Here is a 14,710-nt window from a genome sequence, read left to right on the forward strand (position 1 = left end):
AAACTGTAGGAAGCAGATAATACACAGAATGGGGGTAAGAAGATATTCCTAGAGAAGTGAAAACATTGTATCCATTAAAAATAAAAGAAGCTATAAGAAAAACAGAGAACAAGAAATCTTGTTTCTTGATGGAAATTTAAACTCTGAGAGCTGAAATTCTTTTTAAAATTAATTTAATTTGACTGCATTAGGTCTTCGTTGCTTCGCGCGGGCTCTCTCCAGATGCAGCAAGCGGTGAGCGGGGGCCACTCCTCTCTGTGGTGCTCAGGCCTCTCACTGCGGTGGCTTCTGCCATGTGGAGCACGGGCTCTAGGTGCGCAGGCTTCAGTAGTTGTGGCACATGGGCTCCGTAGTTGTGGCTCGCGGGCTCTATTGCACGGGCTCTATTGAGCAGGCTCAGTAGTTGTGGTGCACAGGCCCCGTTGCCCCGCGGCACGTGGGATCTTCCCAGACCAGGGCTCGAAACCGTGTCCCCTGCATTGGCAGGCGGATTCCCAACCACTGAGCCACCAGTGAAGCCCTGAGAGCTGAAAGTTTTTAAGAAAAGAGTCTAAATATTGAAAGATAAGGTCATGGAAATCTCCCAGAAAGTACAATAAAAAATTGTGGTATATCAATGAAAGGAAATGCTACTCAATAGTAAAAATGGACTAAAAGCTGGTTTAAGCAACAACATGAATGAATCTCAAAATATGCTGAACAAAGTGTTGTAGAAAAAACAAAACAAGAAAACAAGAATATGTGACAGAGACTCCAGGGAGTCACAAAGCCTATAGCCTATCTGACTCTTTTCAGAAAGGTTTCTGGTCCACTATACAAGAAAAAAAGTCTGTAGGGAAAAAAAGTTTCTGATAGACCATTTGAAAGGTCTGAGGATGTCAAAAATTGTAGTGAAAGGCATTCTATAGTGTTGGAGTAAAATCTTAGATGTTAAAAAAAACTTAGCAAATGAAAAAAGATGTCTGTTATGAACCCTAGGAAAACCAAAAAGCTGTAATCAAGGAAATTTAATTACAGTGTGTCTTTGGCTTAGCAATTCGCAACATTCACACGGTCTTTACAATGAACACACTGAGTAGGGACACACACCAACACTGAGATGTGACCAGGTTGAGCGTGGTAGTGGTGCATGGGGCATCAGAGAAGAGGGAGTGTAAGTGAACAGAAGACTCAATTTCCATGTCAGAAAAATCAATGCATAATGTCTAAAACTGATTAATCAGAAGCTAGCAATGTAAACATACAATTTGGAATATGAAGGCAAATACCATCTAAGAGTTAAAATTTCTGCCTCCAGGAATTAGAACAAGTTAATTAAAATAAAAAGATAAGGCAAAGTGGGGCTGTGCCCTGTCTAACCTTAAAATATACCATAAAGCTATAGTAACCTGAACAGTTTGGTACTGTGCAAATAGACAAATGATCAATGATACATAATAGAGAGACAAGAAGTAGGCATGTGTATGATATGGAAATTTAACACAGGATACAGATAGCACTGCAAAACAATGAGAAATGGGTGAATTATACAATAATTGGTGTTAGGACAACTAGCTATTCACTAAGGAAAAAAGTAAAGTTAGATCCCTATGTTACACTCTGCACCAAAATAAATTCCAGGTGGATCAAATATATTTTTCAAAATAATAAAAAAATCTAAGAGCATGTTTTTATAATTATTTGAAGGAGAGGGTCTTTCTAACTCTACCCACACAACCATAAAGGAAAAACAAAACATTTAAATTTCCATATAGCAAAAAAAATCATAAATACATTTATGGAAAATTTATGAATTGAGAAAATAAATTGTGTTACAGATTTCAAAGACTAGTTAACCTTCATATGTAAACTACATTTATGAGTCAATAAAAAGATACAAGATCCCAAATTTAAAGTGGACAAAGGATGTGATAAGCAATTCACAAAAGAAGCACAAAGATTAATAAACACATGAAACTATGCTGATGTTGCTAACAATATCAATTGAAATATTGATCTGAGACAGCTCGCTTGCACATCAAATTACTGAAGATTAAGCAGATGGATGATGTTCAGCGTAAGGGTTTAGAGAAACAAACAGGCTCACACAAAGCCAATGAGAACTGGCATTGGTACAACTTTTCTGGAGGGCAATTTGGCAAAATGTTTCAGGATGTGAAGCTGGGCATATACTTTGACCCTGAAACTTCTGGAAATTATTCCAAAGGGATAATGAGAGAAGCACACAAAACATACATCTAAGGGTGTCTACTTCCGTATTTTTATGATAGAAAAATATGAACTACAGATGTCCATTTGTTTACATGTCTTTATGTTGCTCTCCCTAGGGACCCTCTTAGCTCCATGTGGGAAGTGGCTCTTTCAGGTATGTGAGAGGCCTTCAATAAATGTTTTAGGATTGGATGGATGGATGGGTGAGTTGATGGAAGAGGGGGAAACAATGTTGGAGGTTGTTTGGAATCATCTAGTCTGTTGATTCCCATATTTCTTAATTTCATGCACTAATATCCATTCCAAAATAATTGAGGGAACTACTATACGTTTGTCAACTCTTTATTTTGCCCAGTAAGGTCACTGGGGAAAAATCCCCCACAAAAAGACCTCCAATTTTCACATATGCTATTAACATCCATTCATAAAAGAACATTTAAACACCAAAATAAGAGAGACCACATCAACCCTCTGACTAAAAGTTAATCCTTCAAGTTGAATGGATTTAGCTTTATAAAAACAATCTCCATTACTTTATGGTTTTCATCTTCTCAAGGACCAGGGAAAAGTTCTGTGACAGAGGTGGTTCCATGAACCAGCATGTGGAAATCGGTCCCTCATTTTACAGGTTGCGAGACTGAGGCTCTGAGCCGAGGTATGACCTGACTGGAGTCCCCCAGAGACCCAATAGTAGGGGGAGCACCAGGACCCACATCTCTTGATTCCTGGCCCGGAGCTCCATCTTCAAGACAGTACCCACCACCTAACAACGTGGCCGCGCCATTCCTAGAATCAAGAAGACTCCCCTGTGGTAGGGATTTCGGAGCTCACCAAAGCTAACATCTGATCTGGGCATAAATTATATCGAAAACCCCCCTCCGCCCCACCACCCTGGCTTACATACCTCCACTAAAGCAAGTTCACCGTTTGCAGCTACAGCCCCTTTTGTTGTTGGCTGGGTGGCGGCGGGGGGGGGGGGGCTCCATTTCTCAGGAAGTTCTCTTTTTCCCTGGAGCTAAAATGGGTTTAAATGTGGCTCCACCCCACATCCCTGAACCTGCTCCCCTATCTGCGTGAGGTCCTGCAGGTTTAGGGACGTGTGGCATTCAGGAGTCTTATCCTAGAGCTTCCTGGAAGTTGAAAGCAGCCTCTGTAACGCCTCAATCTTCATTCCTCCCTCCTTTCCAATCACTAAGGCACAAGAAGAGAAGAAAACCGCGAGGAACATATTTTGTCTTTTGAATGATGACTGAATCCAACATTCCCAACCCAATTTACAGATAAGGAGACTGAGGCTTAGAGCAGAGATCTGGGGCTAATTGAGGTTCCCTGAAATGGAGGGAGTTGCCCAGACTCTCATGTTTGCAAGCAGAGCTCCAACAACTAGCACTCAGACCAATGTTTCCAACTTTGATTTTACCAGTGTACCAAGGAATGCCCTGTCTATGATGGAGAGCAGTTTGCAAGGCAAGCTCTACAGTTGGCACTCACCTGAGAGCTGGGGGTGTCTTTGGTCTACTGTCCTGGCTATATATATGGTTAAGAATTCTGGAGAATAGCTTTGTGATAGTCTACAAGTTACATAATTTCTTAGGTCGTAATGTTGCAAGCAATAGAAATTGCTCTGGTGGTTCTGGTCATTAGCCTCCAAGGTGACCCCCAACGAGCCTTCCTCCTGGTATTCACACCCTTGTGTAGTCCCCCCAACACTGTACCAGGGTTGGTCTATGTAGCCAATAGAATGCGGCAGAAGGGATAGTATGCCACTCTGAGATTAGGTTATAAAAGACTACGGTTTTCTTCTCCCTCCCTCTCTCTCTGTCTCTCTCTCTGTCTCTCTCTCTCTGATCATTCACTCCACGGGAGACCAGCTGCCATACCACGAACAGTCCTATTGACATACCCACTTCAAGAATCTAAACCCTCTTTCCAACAGCCACAGGAATAGGGTGACCAACTCACCCTGGTTTGCCTGGAGCCAACCTGGTTTTAAAGCTGAAATTCCGGGCTCCCCTGGTGGCGCAGTGGTTGAGAGTCTGCCTGCCGATGCAGGGTACGCGGGTTCGTGCCCCGGTCTGGGAGGATCCCACATGCTGCGGAGCGGCTAGGCGCGTGAGCCGTGGCCACTGAGCCTGCGAGTCTGGAGCCTGTGCTCCGCAACGGAAGAGGCCACAACAGTGAGAGGCCCACGTACCGCAAAAAAAATAAAAATAAAAACAAAAAAAACCCCTGAAATTCCCATGTCCTGGGAATCCCCCGTCAGTCCCAGGCAAATGGATCATTGGTTGTCCGACATGTGAGGGAGTTTGGAAGTGGATTCACCAGCCCCTGGCAAGCCTTCAGATGACTGCAGCCCCAGCTGACAACTTGACTGTAACCTCATGGGAGATTCTGATCCAGAACCACCCAGTTAAGCTGCTCCCAGGATTCCTGATTCTCAGAAACTGGGAGAGAATAGATGTTTATTGTCTTTAGCTGCTCAGTTTTGGGGTCATTTGTTATGCAGCAATTGCTAACTAGTACATTGATTTAAACAGAAGAGGAACATGTTGAAAGGAGTTCAGGTAGCTCATGACCCTCTGGAAGTTTGGAGAACCAAGTGTGGGGTGCACAGAAGCAGAGCCATGGCCAATATCATGCCACAGAACCAATGCGGTGAGGACACTGCCCAGTACTGCCCAACAGGTACTGTAGCTTGTACCACAAGCCCTGCAGCTCTGCTGGATCCAGCTGCAGGCACTCCTGCCCTTGAGAACTGACTGTACTGCACCCCTACTCTCACCAGAAAGGACTGTCTATGGTTCATGCCTCTACGTGTCACCAGCTTCCAATTCAAAGGTGGGGGAACTCATCCAGTTAGCTGAGTCTCCATCATGTATCTGTGCCTTACCTTTGAGCTACTATAACAGAGTACCACCGACTGGCAGCTTATAAAAAACAGAAAATTATTTCTCATGGTTCTGGGGGCTGGAAGTCCAAGATCAAGATGTCAGCAGATTGTGTCTGGAGGCAACCAATTTTCTGGTTCATGGACAACTATCTTCTCTCAGTGTCCTTCTATAGTGGGAGGGTTGAGGGAGCTCTCTGGAGTCTCTTTGGTAAGGGCACTAATCTCTTTCATGAGGGCCCCACCTTCATAACCATTGCACCTCCCAAAGGCCTCATCCAAATATTATCATGCTGGGGATTAGGTTTCAACACATGAATTTGGGGGTGCTGGTGCAGGGGCAGACACAGACATTCAGTCTATAGCACTGGGAAAGGGAATTTTTGATGTTTTCAGATTCTCTAGCGGGCATGGGGGAGGGCACACCTTGCTTCTCCCCAGGGCTTGGAAGGTGGGAATTTCTCCAGTCACTGGAAGGGAAGTCAGTTGCTGGGCAGCCAGAAAAAAGACAAGTCCACATCAACCTCATAATGGGGTGGGGGGTGGGGGGTGTGATAGTTAAATAAGATGGTTTGTGAACATACCTACCCACTTACCTGCCACTAGGTCAATGTTAGTAGCCACGTGGCAGCCAAGGTGATTGTGTGAAAACATAAGTCAGGACCTGAGTCTCCCCAGCTATAAAGCATCAGTGGCTTCCACTGATGTTCAAATAAAACCAAACCAAGAAAAGGCATGGCCAAGATTCAATCCCTTCTCTTTCTCATCTCCTTCCCTGTCTCCCCTTCCATACTATACTCTGCACACTGGCCATGGGCCACCCCACACCACAAGCCTGGCTGGCTCCTGCTTCAGGGCCTTTGCACGGGCTGTGTCCCCTGCTGAGGGGACTCAACTACTCCACTGTAGGAGAGGCTGACTCCTTTCCATTGATCAAGACTCCCATGAAATGCCACCTCCTCAGAGAGGCCTTCCCTGTCCTAGGTTCTGAAGTTGCTCCTTTTCCCCCAGCCTCCATCCTAATCACCTCACCTTACTGGGCACGTGGTAAGCAGCCCATAAGTGGATTCTTTAGAAAAGAGGAGGCTGTTCCCCGCCAAACCTCAACAGGAGGGACGAATGGGGGATATCTTGGGGGGGATGGGGAGGGGATAGTGGTTTATGCTTCCTGGGGAGTTGCCAGGAGAGAGGCAAGCTGTTTGTCAGTAGAACCAAAAAATAGCCATGATGATCTGATGCAGGGCATTTGATCTTAGCCGTCGTCAGCAGCTGAGTGAGGAATCCCTTGGTCTTAAGCCAGTCCCTCCTTCCTTCCAAGAGAGGAATCCCTCAGCTGTTGGGCGAGTGGACAAGACCAGAACAGAACCGTGCCTGGCTTAACACAAGGCCCATGGAATCCAGATCCCTTCAGCAACTCTTCCAAATGTGGATTTATTTTAAATATTTATTTCTTGCCATTAAAAAAGGAGGGCATCTTTAATAAATGGCAGAGAAAACAAAGCTGAGTCAGTAGGATTAGAAGTGGGAAAGGAGGAATGAGGAAGAAGCAACTGCCAAAGTTGTTGGGAATGGGGCTAGAATTTGGCTCTGAGCTTCCTGGCAGCCTGTGTAAAAAGGGAAACCTGATCAGTTATGGTGCTCTTCTTATTAGCAAGGGAGATGCTTGCCAGTTCCTCAGGGGAAATGCAGTTGGTTTTTAGTTTGTTTTTTCCACGCACTAAATCCTGAATGAAATTTCTCCCTCAAGGCTTTCGGAAGGGCCATTAATCGATGCAATAAACACTTGTCCTTGTTTTACAGCAAATGTGGAAGTGATCTGGGGGGCATTTAACTTGCAGCTCGTTGTATGTATGTTTTACCTGGGTGTCATTATTATTAGTAGGTGAGAAAGGCCTCCGATTGACTTTTCCTTCCAAAGAGCTGAGCTTTATTCACCTAGAGCATCTAAATATCCTCACAGGGACCTGCAAGTAACTGGGATTGTTGACACATTTTTTTTGTAGGGCACGGTCATGAAGTACCTGACCTCCCATCACAAAGTTCTGGTCAGCTCCTATTGTGTGATATGCCCAAGGGAGAAACCAGGGGGATGTATTTTACAAACCTTTAGGCTGAAAAGTTGCATTATGGAGAAGGACGATAAACCAGAAACATCCAAGAGTGGAAGGCATTGAACGATGCAGTCAGGCAGATGTAGACTTGAATCTTATCCTACTTCTAACTAGCTGTGTGGCCTCGGGCAAATTTCTTAACCTCTCTGAGCATGGTTTCCCTGTCTGTAAAAATAGTGATGATGAGGTCTGCCTTGGATTATTGAGAGAGTCAAATGGTAAGGTCCCTGAAAGTGTGTGTCCTGTGCTCTATTCACTTCAATCCCCTTTGTACCACCCCTCCCCCCAACCAACTTGCTCTCAGAGAATTTTAGTGCAGCTCACACTCCCATCCCTACTTCTGTGTTTTAGGCCCAACTCAGCCCACAGAGGGCAGCTGAGGCACGGCCTCACAAGACCCGCCTGGTCCAGACCACTTGTCTATGGTGATTACCTTCAGGCCCTGGGGCCAGTTGCTGCCCACTGACCCAGAGCACCTGTACCAGCCCTTGGCTGCCTTGGGCTCCCAGCAACCCTCCCAGCCTTGTTCCAGATTCCTTCCTGCGCTCTGGTCTTGATTATGTGGTTACAGGGCAGCTTCTTGAGGGCAGAATGTAGGCACCCGGGTCCAAACTCTTTGTGTCACACAGGAACAAGCTGGAGGCCAGACGGGCAGAGTCACGTGCCCCAGGTTTCACGGCGTGGAGTGGCAGGCTGGACCTCAGACCTGGGTCTCTGAACCACGCGCAGTGTCTCTGTGCTCCCCAAGTGTGATGCCTGAAGATTCCCGGCCTGCAATGCCCGAGGACCAGCCCCACTCCAGTTGCTGCCTGAAGGCCGACTGTTCCTGGCAAAGAGAAGCTAGACCAGGCCAAATGGATGGGGAGATTTAAACATAAAACCAGCACCACATGGAAAAATCCCCTCTTTGCCTCACTCACCAGCTCCTACTCTGAAAGATCTTTTTGCTTTTTGGAGGCTGTGAGCATGTTCTGTCTTTATCCACTTGGCTTTCTGGCCTCATCTCCGGTTCCTCTGCCCTACCCACTCTCTACTCCATTCACAACTGGCCACATGTCACACACCCTGGCCACTTTGAGACCTCCATGTCTTTGCCAGTGCTGTTTGCCTTCCTGGAGTGCCCTCCTACCACTGGTGGAAATTGTCAAACCCCCTCTTAGGGCCCACCTCTGACGTCACTTCCTTGGTGAATCCTCCTCCTCAAAAGGAACAAATGGCTCCCTCCTCAGTGTCCTTTTCCCCTCCCTGCCCAAGCACCTGGCCTCCGGTATAAAGCTTAGCACAGTCGGGTGTGCATTAATTATTGAATCAATTTGAGTTAGCCATGAGTTCCTCCATCTCCTGGCCAGACCAAGACCTCCTGGAAGGACCAGATCTAACTAATCTTGGTACTCCCCCGTACCCAATACTCTGCCTGGCATGGAACAGACAGACACTAGGAAACTTTTATATTGAGTCATATAATTATGGTGTTAATTACTGTTACTTGAGCATCTACTGTGAGCAATCTGGTGCTACGCTCCTTAAGTACTCTCATGGCTCCTCACACAGAGCCAGCAGCGTGGGTTACCGGTGTGCCCCACTTTGCAGATAAGGAAACTGAGACTCAGTTACTTACTCAAGATCACACAGCAAGTAAGAGATGGGGGACTCCAAGAAGCTGTGTTTGTGATGCCGAAGTCAAGGGAAACAAATGAAGTGGTGCATGAATTGCTTCCCCCCTCCGCAAGCCCCAACATCCAGACTCCAAGAGCTAGGAGGAGCATGTCCTGGGGTCCGACCATGGACGCCATCTAGGGCCGAGGCTCCCAGCCAGCAAAGAAATTGACAGGGAACTCCATCCCCGAGAGGAGGTCATCGCAGGGAGGTACCCACTGGAGGCCTCCTGTGCGAGGCCTTTCACGGATGTCTGGGGGGCGCCCCGCCGGGGTCCTGGGGTCGAGTTCCTCCCGGATAATTTCTACTGGAGGTTACGCCCCGGTTTTAGAGCCAGAGCGGCGCAGCCTCCCCTGACAGACGACATCTCACACTTCGGCCACTCGCCCGCCTTGCAGACAACAACGCCAGAAGAAAACGGTTGTCTCGGTTACGCCATCCCGCGGTGTCCTCTGCTCCATTCTAACCCGTCGGGTTTCTAAGCGCAGGAGAAAGACTTTCAAGCTTTTAAACACTGTCTTTGTGAAAATTCCGCCCCATCTTTTCCTTGCTACCTTGTTACTCTGCGATGTTAAATCCCATTTCACAGATGGAGAAACTGAGGAACCGAGCAGGCGAGCGCGGTTTAAACATCTTTTCCAAGGCAGCCAGGGATCAGCCCGTCGGGTTCTCAGAATCTCAATCCCGGTGATAAATTTCGATTTGAAGAACACGTGCGGCTCGCGACTTTAAAACCGCAGCCCCACGTAAATAACATTTTAAACGACCCCCCCCCCCAAAGACCCTTTCCCTCAGCTTTCAGCGGGATGCCCCTGTTTTACAACTTTAGTTTGAATCTCCAAACAGCTGGGCATTCAAAGGGTTAAACGGGATCAGGAAGGGGCCAGCTGCGGGCGGCGGAGCCAAGAAAGGGTTAAAAATATCAACGCATTTATTCCCCATACTGGTTCAAAAGGGGCAGCAATAGGATAGGGGAGCCAGGGAGCACCCCCCAAGGAATGACTTTTTTAAATTCTAGAACTTTTAATTCCGACCAAAAAAAAAAAAAAAGTGTCCCAGCTCGAAAGTTCTTTTAACCTTTTCTTTTTTCATTTATTTATTTTTTTCTCGATTTCTCCGCGGGCTGGTTTATAAAAGTCGCCCTCTCCTTTTGGGTTCGAGAAGCCAGGTTCCCCCCTCCGGGCAGGGCGCGGGGCGGGGGCCGAGGGGGCCCCGGGAGTTTTCTCCGGGGCCGGGTTGGGACGCGGCTGGTGAGTCCCGGCTCCGGCCCCTGAATTGGGGGGTCCGCGTCTGCCCCAAACGCCGCTTTCTTCCGTTTTCCATGTCATTTCCTGTACTAATAAGATGGTGGTCAAAGCAGGGGAGGAGAGCAGCAGCGAGTCGCCGCCGCCGCCGCGCCGACGCTGGCGCTGAAACTTTGCCTCGCCGGGGACCAGCGCGCCCGCAGCGCGGCCGCTCCCGCCGCGGGGGCCGCCAGCCCGGGCCGCGCCGCCTCCGCCGAGCCGCCCGCCGGGCCGCCCGCGCCGCTCGGGCCCCGCGGCTGCCGCAGCATTCCCGGGAAGGTGAGTCAGCCCCGGTAGCCAATGTGGCCATTGAAAATGGCTTCGGAAAGCGCTCGGCAGTTTGCCAACGCGCGCGGGGGCCACCGGTGCAGGGGCTGCGAGCGGCCTCGGGGGTGGCGGGCGGCCGGGGGAGTCATCGCGGGCAGTGCGGGGGGCCCGGGCGGCGCGGGCGCGGACCGGGGGGGCGGCTCACCCCGGCCCCGAGGTGGGTTAACCCTCGGCAGGTAGCTGCTGCCGCTGCCGCTGCCGCCGCCGCTGCCGCCGCCGCCGCCGCCGTGGGATTCGGGGGCCGCCCCTCCGCCTCCTTCCTCCCCGCTAGCTCCTAGCTCTCTCGCCTTGTTACAATGTAGCCTTTTCTCTGCGCCGACGTGCCGCCCGCTGACGGACGTGGCCGCCGACCAATGGGAGCGGCCGCCCGGACCTAGCGTTCGGAATGAGAACGCGGTGACACGGGCGGGGCGGGGCGCCGAAGGCTGGAGGGCTCGCCGCCGCTGCTGGCCTAGTTCTCGGGGGCGCTTTGGGCTCGGCGCCCGGGGGCCGATATGGGGGGCACGGGTCCTGCCGGGGTGCAGTGGGGCCTCTTCCCACGCGCCGCACGATTTCCCGCTAAACGTGGCCGCGCCGGGGGCTGTTTCTTTAATACATTTTCCATCTTAGTTGCGGTGTAGGCTCTTAGGGAAATGTCCGGAGTGTCGCCTCCATCCCCCACTCGCAATCCCCAAGGTGCTCTGCTCTGCAGGCACTTAGCGGCCGATGACCTTTCTCCGGTCAAGGCCAGCACGCCCTAGGCAAGTGACTGCAAGGAGAACACAAATGTCTCGAGCGCTTGCTGGCGGAAAAGTTGCTTGTGTCTTGTATGGGGTTGGGCGATAGGGGCTTAAGATCCCAGGGGTGGGCTGGGACTTCGGGGAGAAAAATGTTAAACCTCTCTTCTTAGACGTTTGCTTCTTGTGGAGAAAGGCTGTGGTATATAATTTAGAGTGGTTGAAGGAAACACACCCAGTTCTTTGTGTGTGGGGACAGGAGAGATTGCTCTCCATGCCTGGAAACCCTATAAAATGAGGGTTTTATCTGTGCTGGGGCAAAAGAATTTTCCATGGAGCATGATGCCTCTGGCACCCAAGCTGGCCTTTGCCCACATTTCCCTTGAGAGGAAGGAAGGGGTTAGGGTTGTGAGGTCCATGGGGCAAAAGTAACAGGCGGTGTTTCCTTCCAGGGGGAGCGGGGCATGATTTTCACCCACCACCGCTCTGAGAGGTGGGCAAGCAGATGTCTGTGTGGGCACGTGTCTGGGAATAGAGCCTAGGGCTATTGCTTTAGGTGAATGAAAAGGGGCTTCTCCATTGGAGTCCTTCCTCCCCTTCATACTAGTATGTGACTTTGGACTTGGCACGGTTACTTTTGACCTCTCTGGACCTTGCTTCTCCATCCCTAAAGTGGGGCTGACAAAGCCTGCCTGGCCAGTCAGCTGTGAGATTAAATGAGATAGCACAGAGAAAATGCCTAGCCCCGGGGCCACACGTGATTTAAGAAGTGTTGTTCTCTCTGCCTGGGATTATTGCAGAGCACTCTCTTGGGAATATCAGGATTGCCCAAGAAGCCCCACCTAGGTCCATTCAGTCCCAAACTGAGGAGGCCTCCTCTCCCTTCCCTAGTGACAGATCCAAAGATGAGGGGCTCCCCTCACTGGTCCCAGGAGCCCTGATCAGCCATCACAACCATCACTTATATACTACTCCTGAGTTACAGGTCTGTCCTCCAGACCCTTTGGATTGATGTGTTTCATAAATTTGTTCTCCTTGGTGTCAAGTTAAGACTACAATCATCTGAATCTTTCCTCACCTGGACTTAAATTGGATGGGGGAGGGGAGGCGAGGTTTCCCTGGTTCTAAGTTATGGGCAAGTATGAAGGACGTAAAGACCACTGAACGAGGAGTCAGGAGTCATTCCTGTTTATTCAGCTGCCTCCTCGGTCTGTTCTCTTGACCATCTCACAGTTATGGCCAACACACGGATTCCAAGGCTGTCCCATCGTCTTCCTCCCCAAACCTCCTCCAGGGCTCTCATCTTGGCCACGGCTACCACCATTCTGCTAGTCGTTAAGGCAGAAACCTTTGTGTCTCCGTTCCTTCACCGCAATCCACTATATCTCCAGATCTAGGGAACTTTAACCTATAAATTGAATCCATCTCCAATCTCCTCTCCGTCTTCTCTTCCCCAGTGTCTTGGTCAAGCCACCACTGTCTATCCCCAGGACAACAGCACTAGCCTCCTAACTGTCTACCTGTGACCTCCCCTCCACGCCAGTCTCAGGATGGCAGTAAGAGTGATCTGTTCCAAAGAAGATCACAGCAAGCTCCCCATTTTTGTGTAAAGCACTGAGAAGTCTTCCCAGTGCTTTTGGGATAAAGAGCCAAATTGTTACCATAACCTAGAAGCCTCTGAGTAATCTGGCCCCTACCCATTCCTTGGCCTCATCTCCCACCTCCCCTAGATCTCTCTGTACTCCATATTCTCGCCTGCACGTGCTGGTCAGTCCTCTGGAATACTGAAACAGTTGTGATCTAATGAATGAGTTAAGGCTGGGGAAGGGCAAGATGGAGTGGGAGACTGTCTGGTGGTCCTTAATGCTACCCCCTAAATATTTCCAGTTCATCCAAGCACGTGTAGGATTGAATCTAGGTCCCCTTGTGTTGGGTGGGGCTGTGTGACTGGCCAGTGAGTTGTGAACTACGGTGACACATGCCACTTCTGGGCCAAAGCATCTAGTTGCTGGTGTGAGACCCTCCTGAGTGTTCTTTTCCTGTGGTGTGGCAACTGGCAGGAGGTGGGGTGGTGGCTGCTTCTGCTAGCCTGGGTCCCCGTGTTGCTACCTGAGTGGAGTCCCTTGGACATGCAGCATGAGTGATAATTAAGCCTTTGTTGTTTTAAACCACTTAGATTTGGGGGTTGTTTGTTACTGCAGCATAACCTAGCCTGTCCTGACTGATACAGAGAGTAAGGGAGCATTCCAGGCAGAGACAAGTATACACACACAGGAAAAGCTCATCCTCAGCAGCCAGGGTGAGCTTTTTTGACAAATAAATCTGAGTCTATCAACCTCTGCCTGAAAAACCTTCAGGGACTCCCACTGTATTTAGGAGAAAGACAGAAATCCTTAAGTTGCCCTCCAGATGCTATGGGGACACCATCTTACTTCCCCCTATTTACCATGTTTAGCCTAACATGTTGCTATCCTCATGTTGCCCCCTCTGCCCTGACCATGCATTCCACTCCTCTTGTAGGCCTCCTCCTCATCTTTTAGCTTTAGCATCACCTCTTCAGGGAAGCCCTCCCAGATTAGGTTGAACTCCCTATTATGGCCTTTCGTGGCCCCATGTACCTCACCTTTATAGCACTCATCTTACTAGCAATTTTACATTTATTGTTGTAATTATTGCTTTGCAGTCTCACTCTTTCATCAGACCGTAAGCTCTGCGAGGGCAGGGGCTGGGTTGGTATGTGTGTGTGCTGCTGCACCTTCAGTGTCTGTGCATGAGAGCTGCTCACAGAATACCTTCTGATAAATCCCTGAGCATTGGCTGGGCGTTCACAATGTGCTGGGGGCTAAGGACAGGATTAATAAACGCTGCTTCCTTGGAGTATGGGCAGGTGGGTCAAGCTGAAAGGAGGTGTCAGGTGTGGGAGGAAAAGTGGCCCGTAGAGTGCAGATCCTAAGCTCCCCATACTTACAGGTGGCCATGCCCCAGAAGGACCATGTTTCTAGAGTGTACGAGGGAAAATTCCGGAAAGGCCAAGAGGGTGAGATTTAACAGATCCTTGAGGTCTCTGATCTGTGGAATATACGATTCAGTGAAGGGACCACACAGTAGAAGATCTAGGGCTGATGAAGATGAAGATAATGATGATGAAGGCAGCTAATATTTACTGAGGGCTTCTTGTGTGCCAGGTCTGGTCCTAAGCATGTCACATACCCTACACAGAAAACAAGGTAGGTATTATTATTTCCATTTCACAGATGGGGAAACTGAGGCCCCAAGAGGTGATGGAAGGGATCCAGGGTTACACAGCAGTGTGGCCAGGGTTGGAACACTGGCAGTCTGATGCCATCTCCCTCGGGATGCCCTCTTAGAGTGAGGGCAGGGAACCCCAGACCGCCAAGGAGAAGCCCCTTTGGAAATATCACATGGCATTATAAAGTTTCCAGGAGGTAACATCCACCTAATGTTGGGGTTTGAGAAAAGGGGTTCCTGGCTCAGAGGTGCCTGGTGGCCTTAGTGCCA

At 49.4% G+C, this 14,710-nt stretch overlaps 1 protein-coding gene across 3 annotated transcripts in view; it reads left to right on the top strand.

Annotated features, from left to right (window-relative positions):
• The first annotated feature begins 10,358 nt into the window (after window positions 1–10,358).
• The window catches only part of PRDM11 (PR/SET domain 11), an 82,646-nt gene continuing 78,294 nt past the window's right edge, over window positions 10,359–14,710 (top strand). For all 3 annotated transcript variants that reach the window (XM_059069453.2, XM_067037067.1, XM_059069454.2), the window contains exon 1: window positions 10,359–10,427. The gene's annotated coding sequence lies outside the window, so the exon portion shown is untranslated. The remainder of the gene's footprint in view (window positions 10,428–14,710) is intronic.

Source organism: Kogia breviceps, chromosome 7 (genome assembly GCF_026419965.1).
Source record: "Kogia breviceps isolate mKogBre1 chromosome 7, mKogBre1 haplotype 1, whole genome shotgun sequence".
In the NCBI taxonomy this organism is placed as follows: Eukaryota; Metazoa; Chordata; class Mammalia; order Artiodactyla; family Physeteridae; genus Kogia; species Kogia breviceps.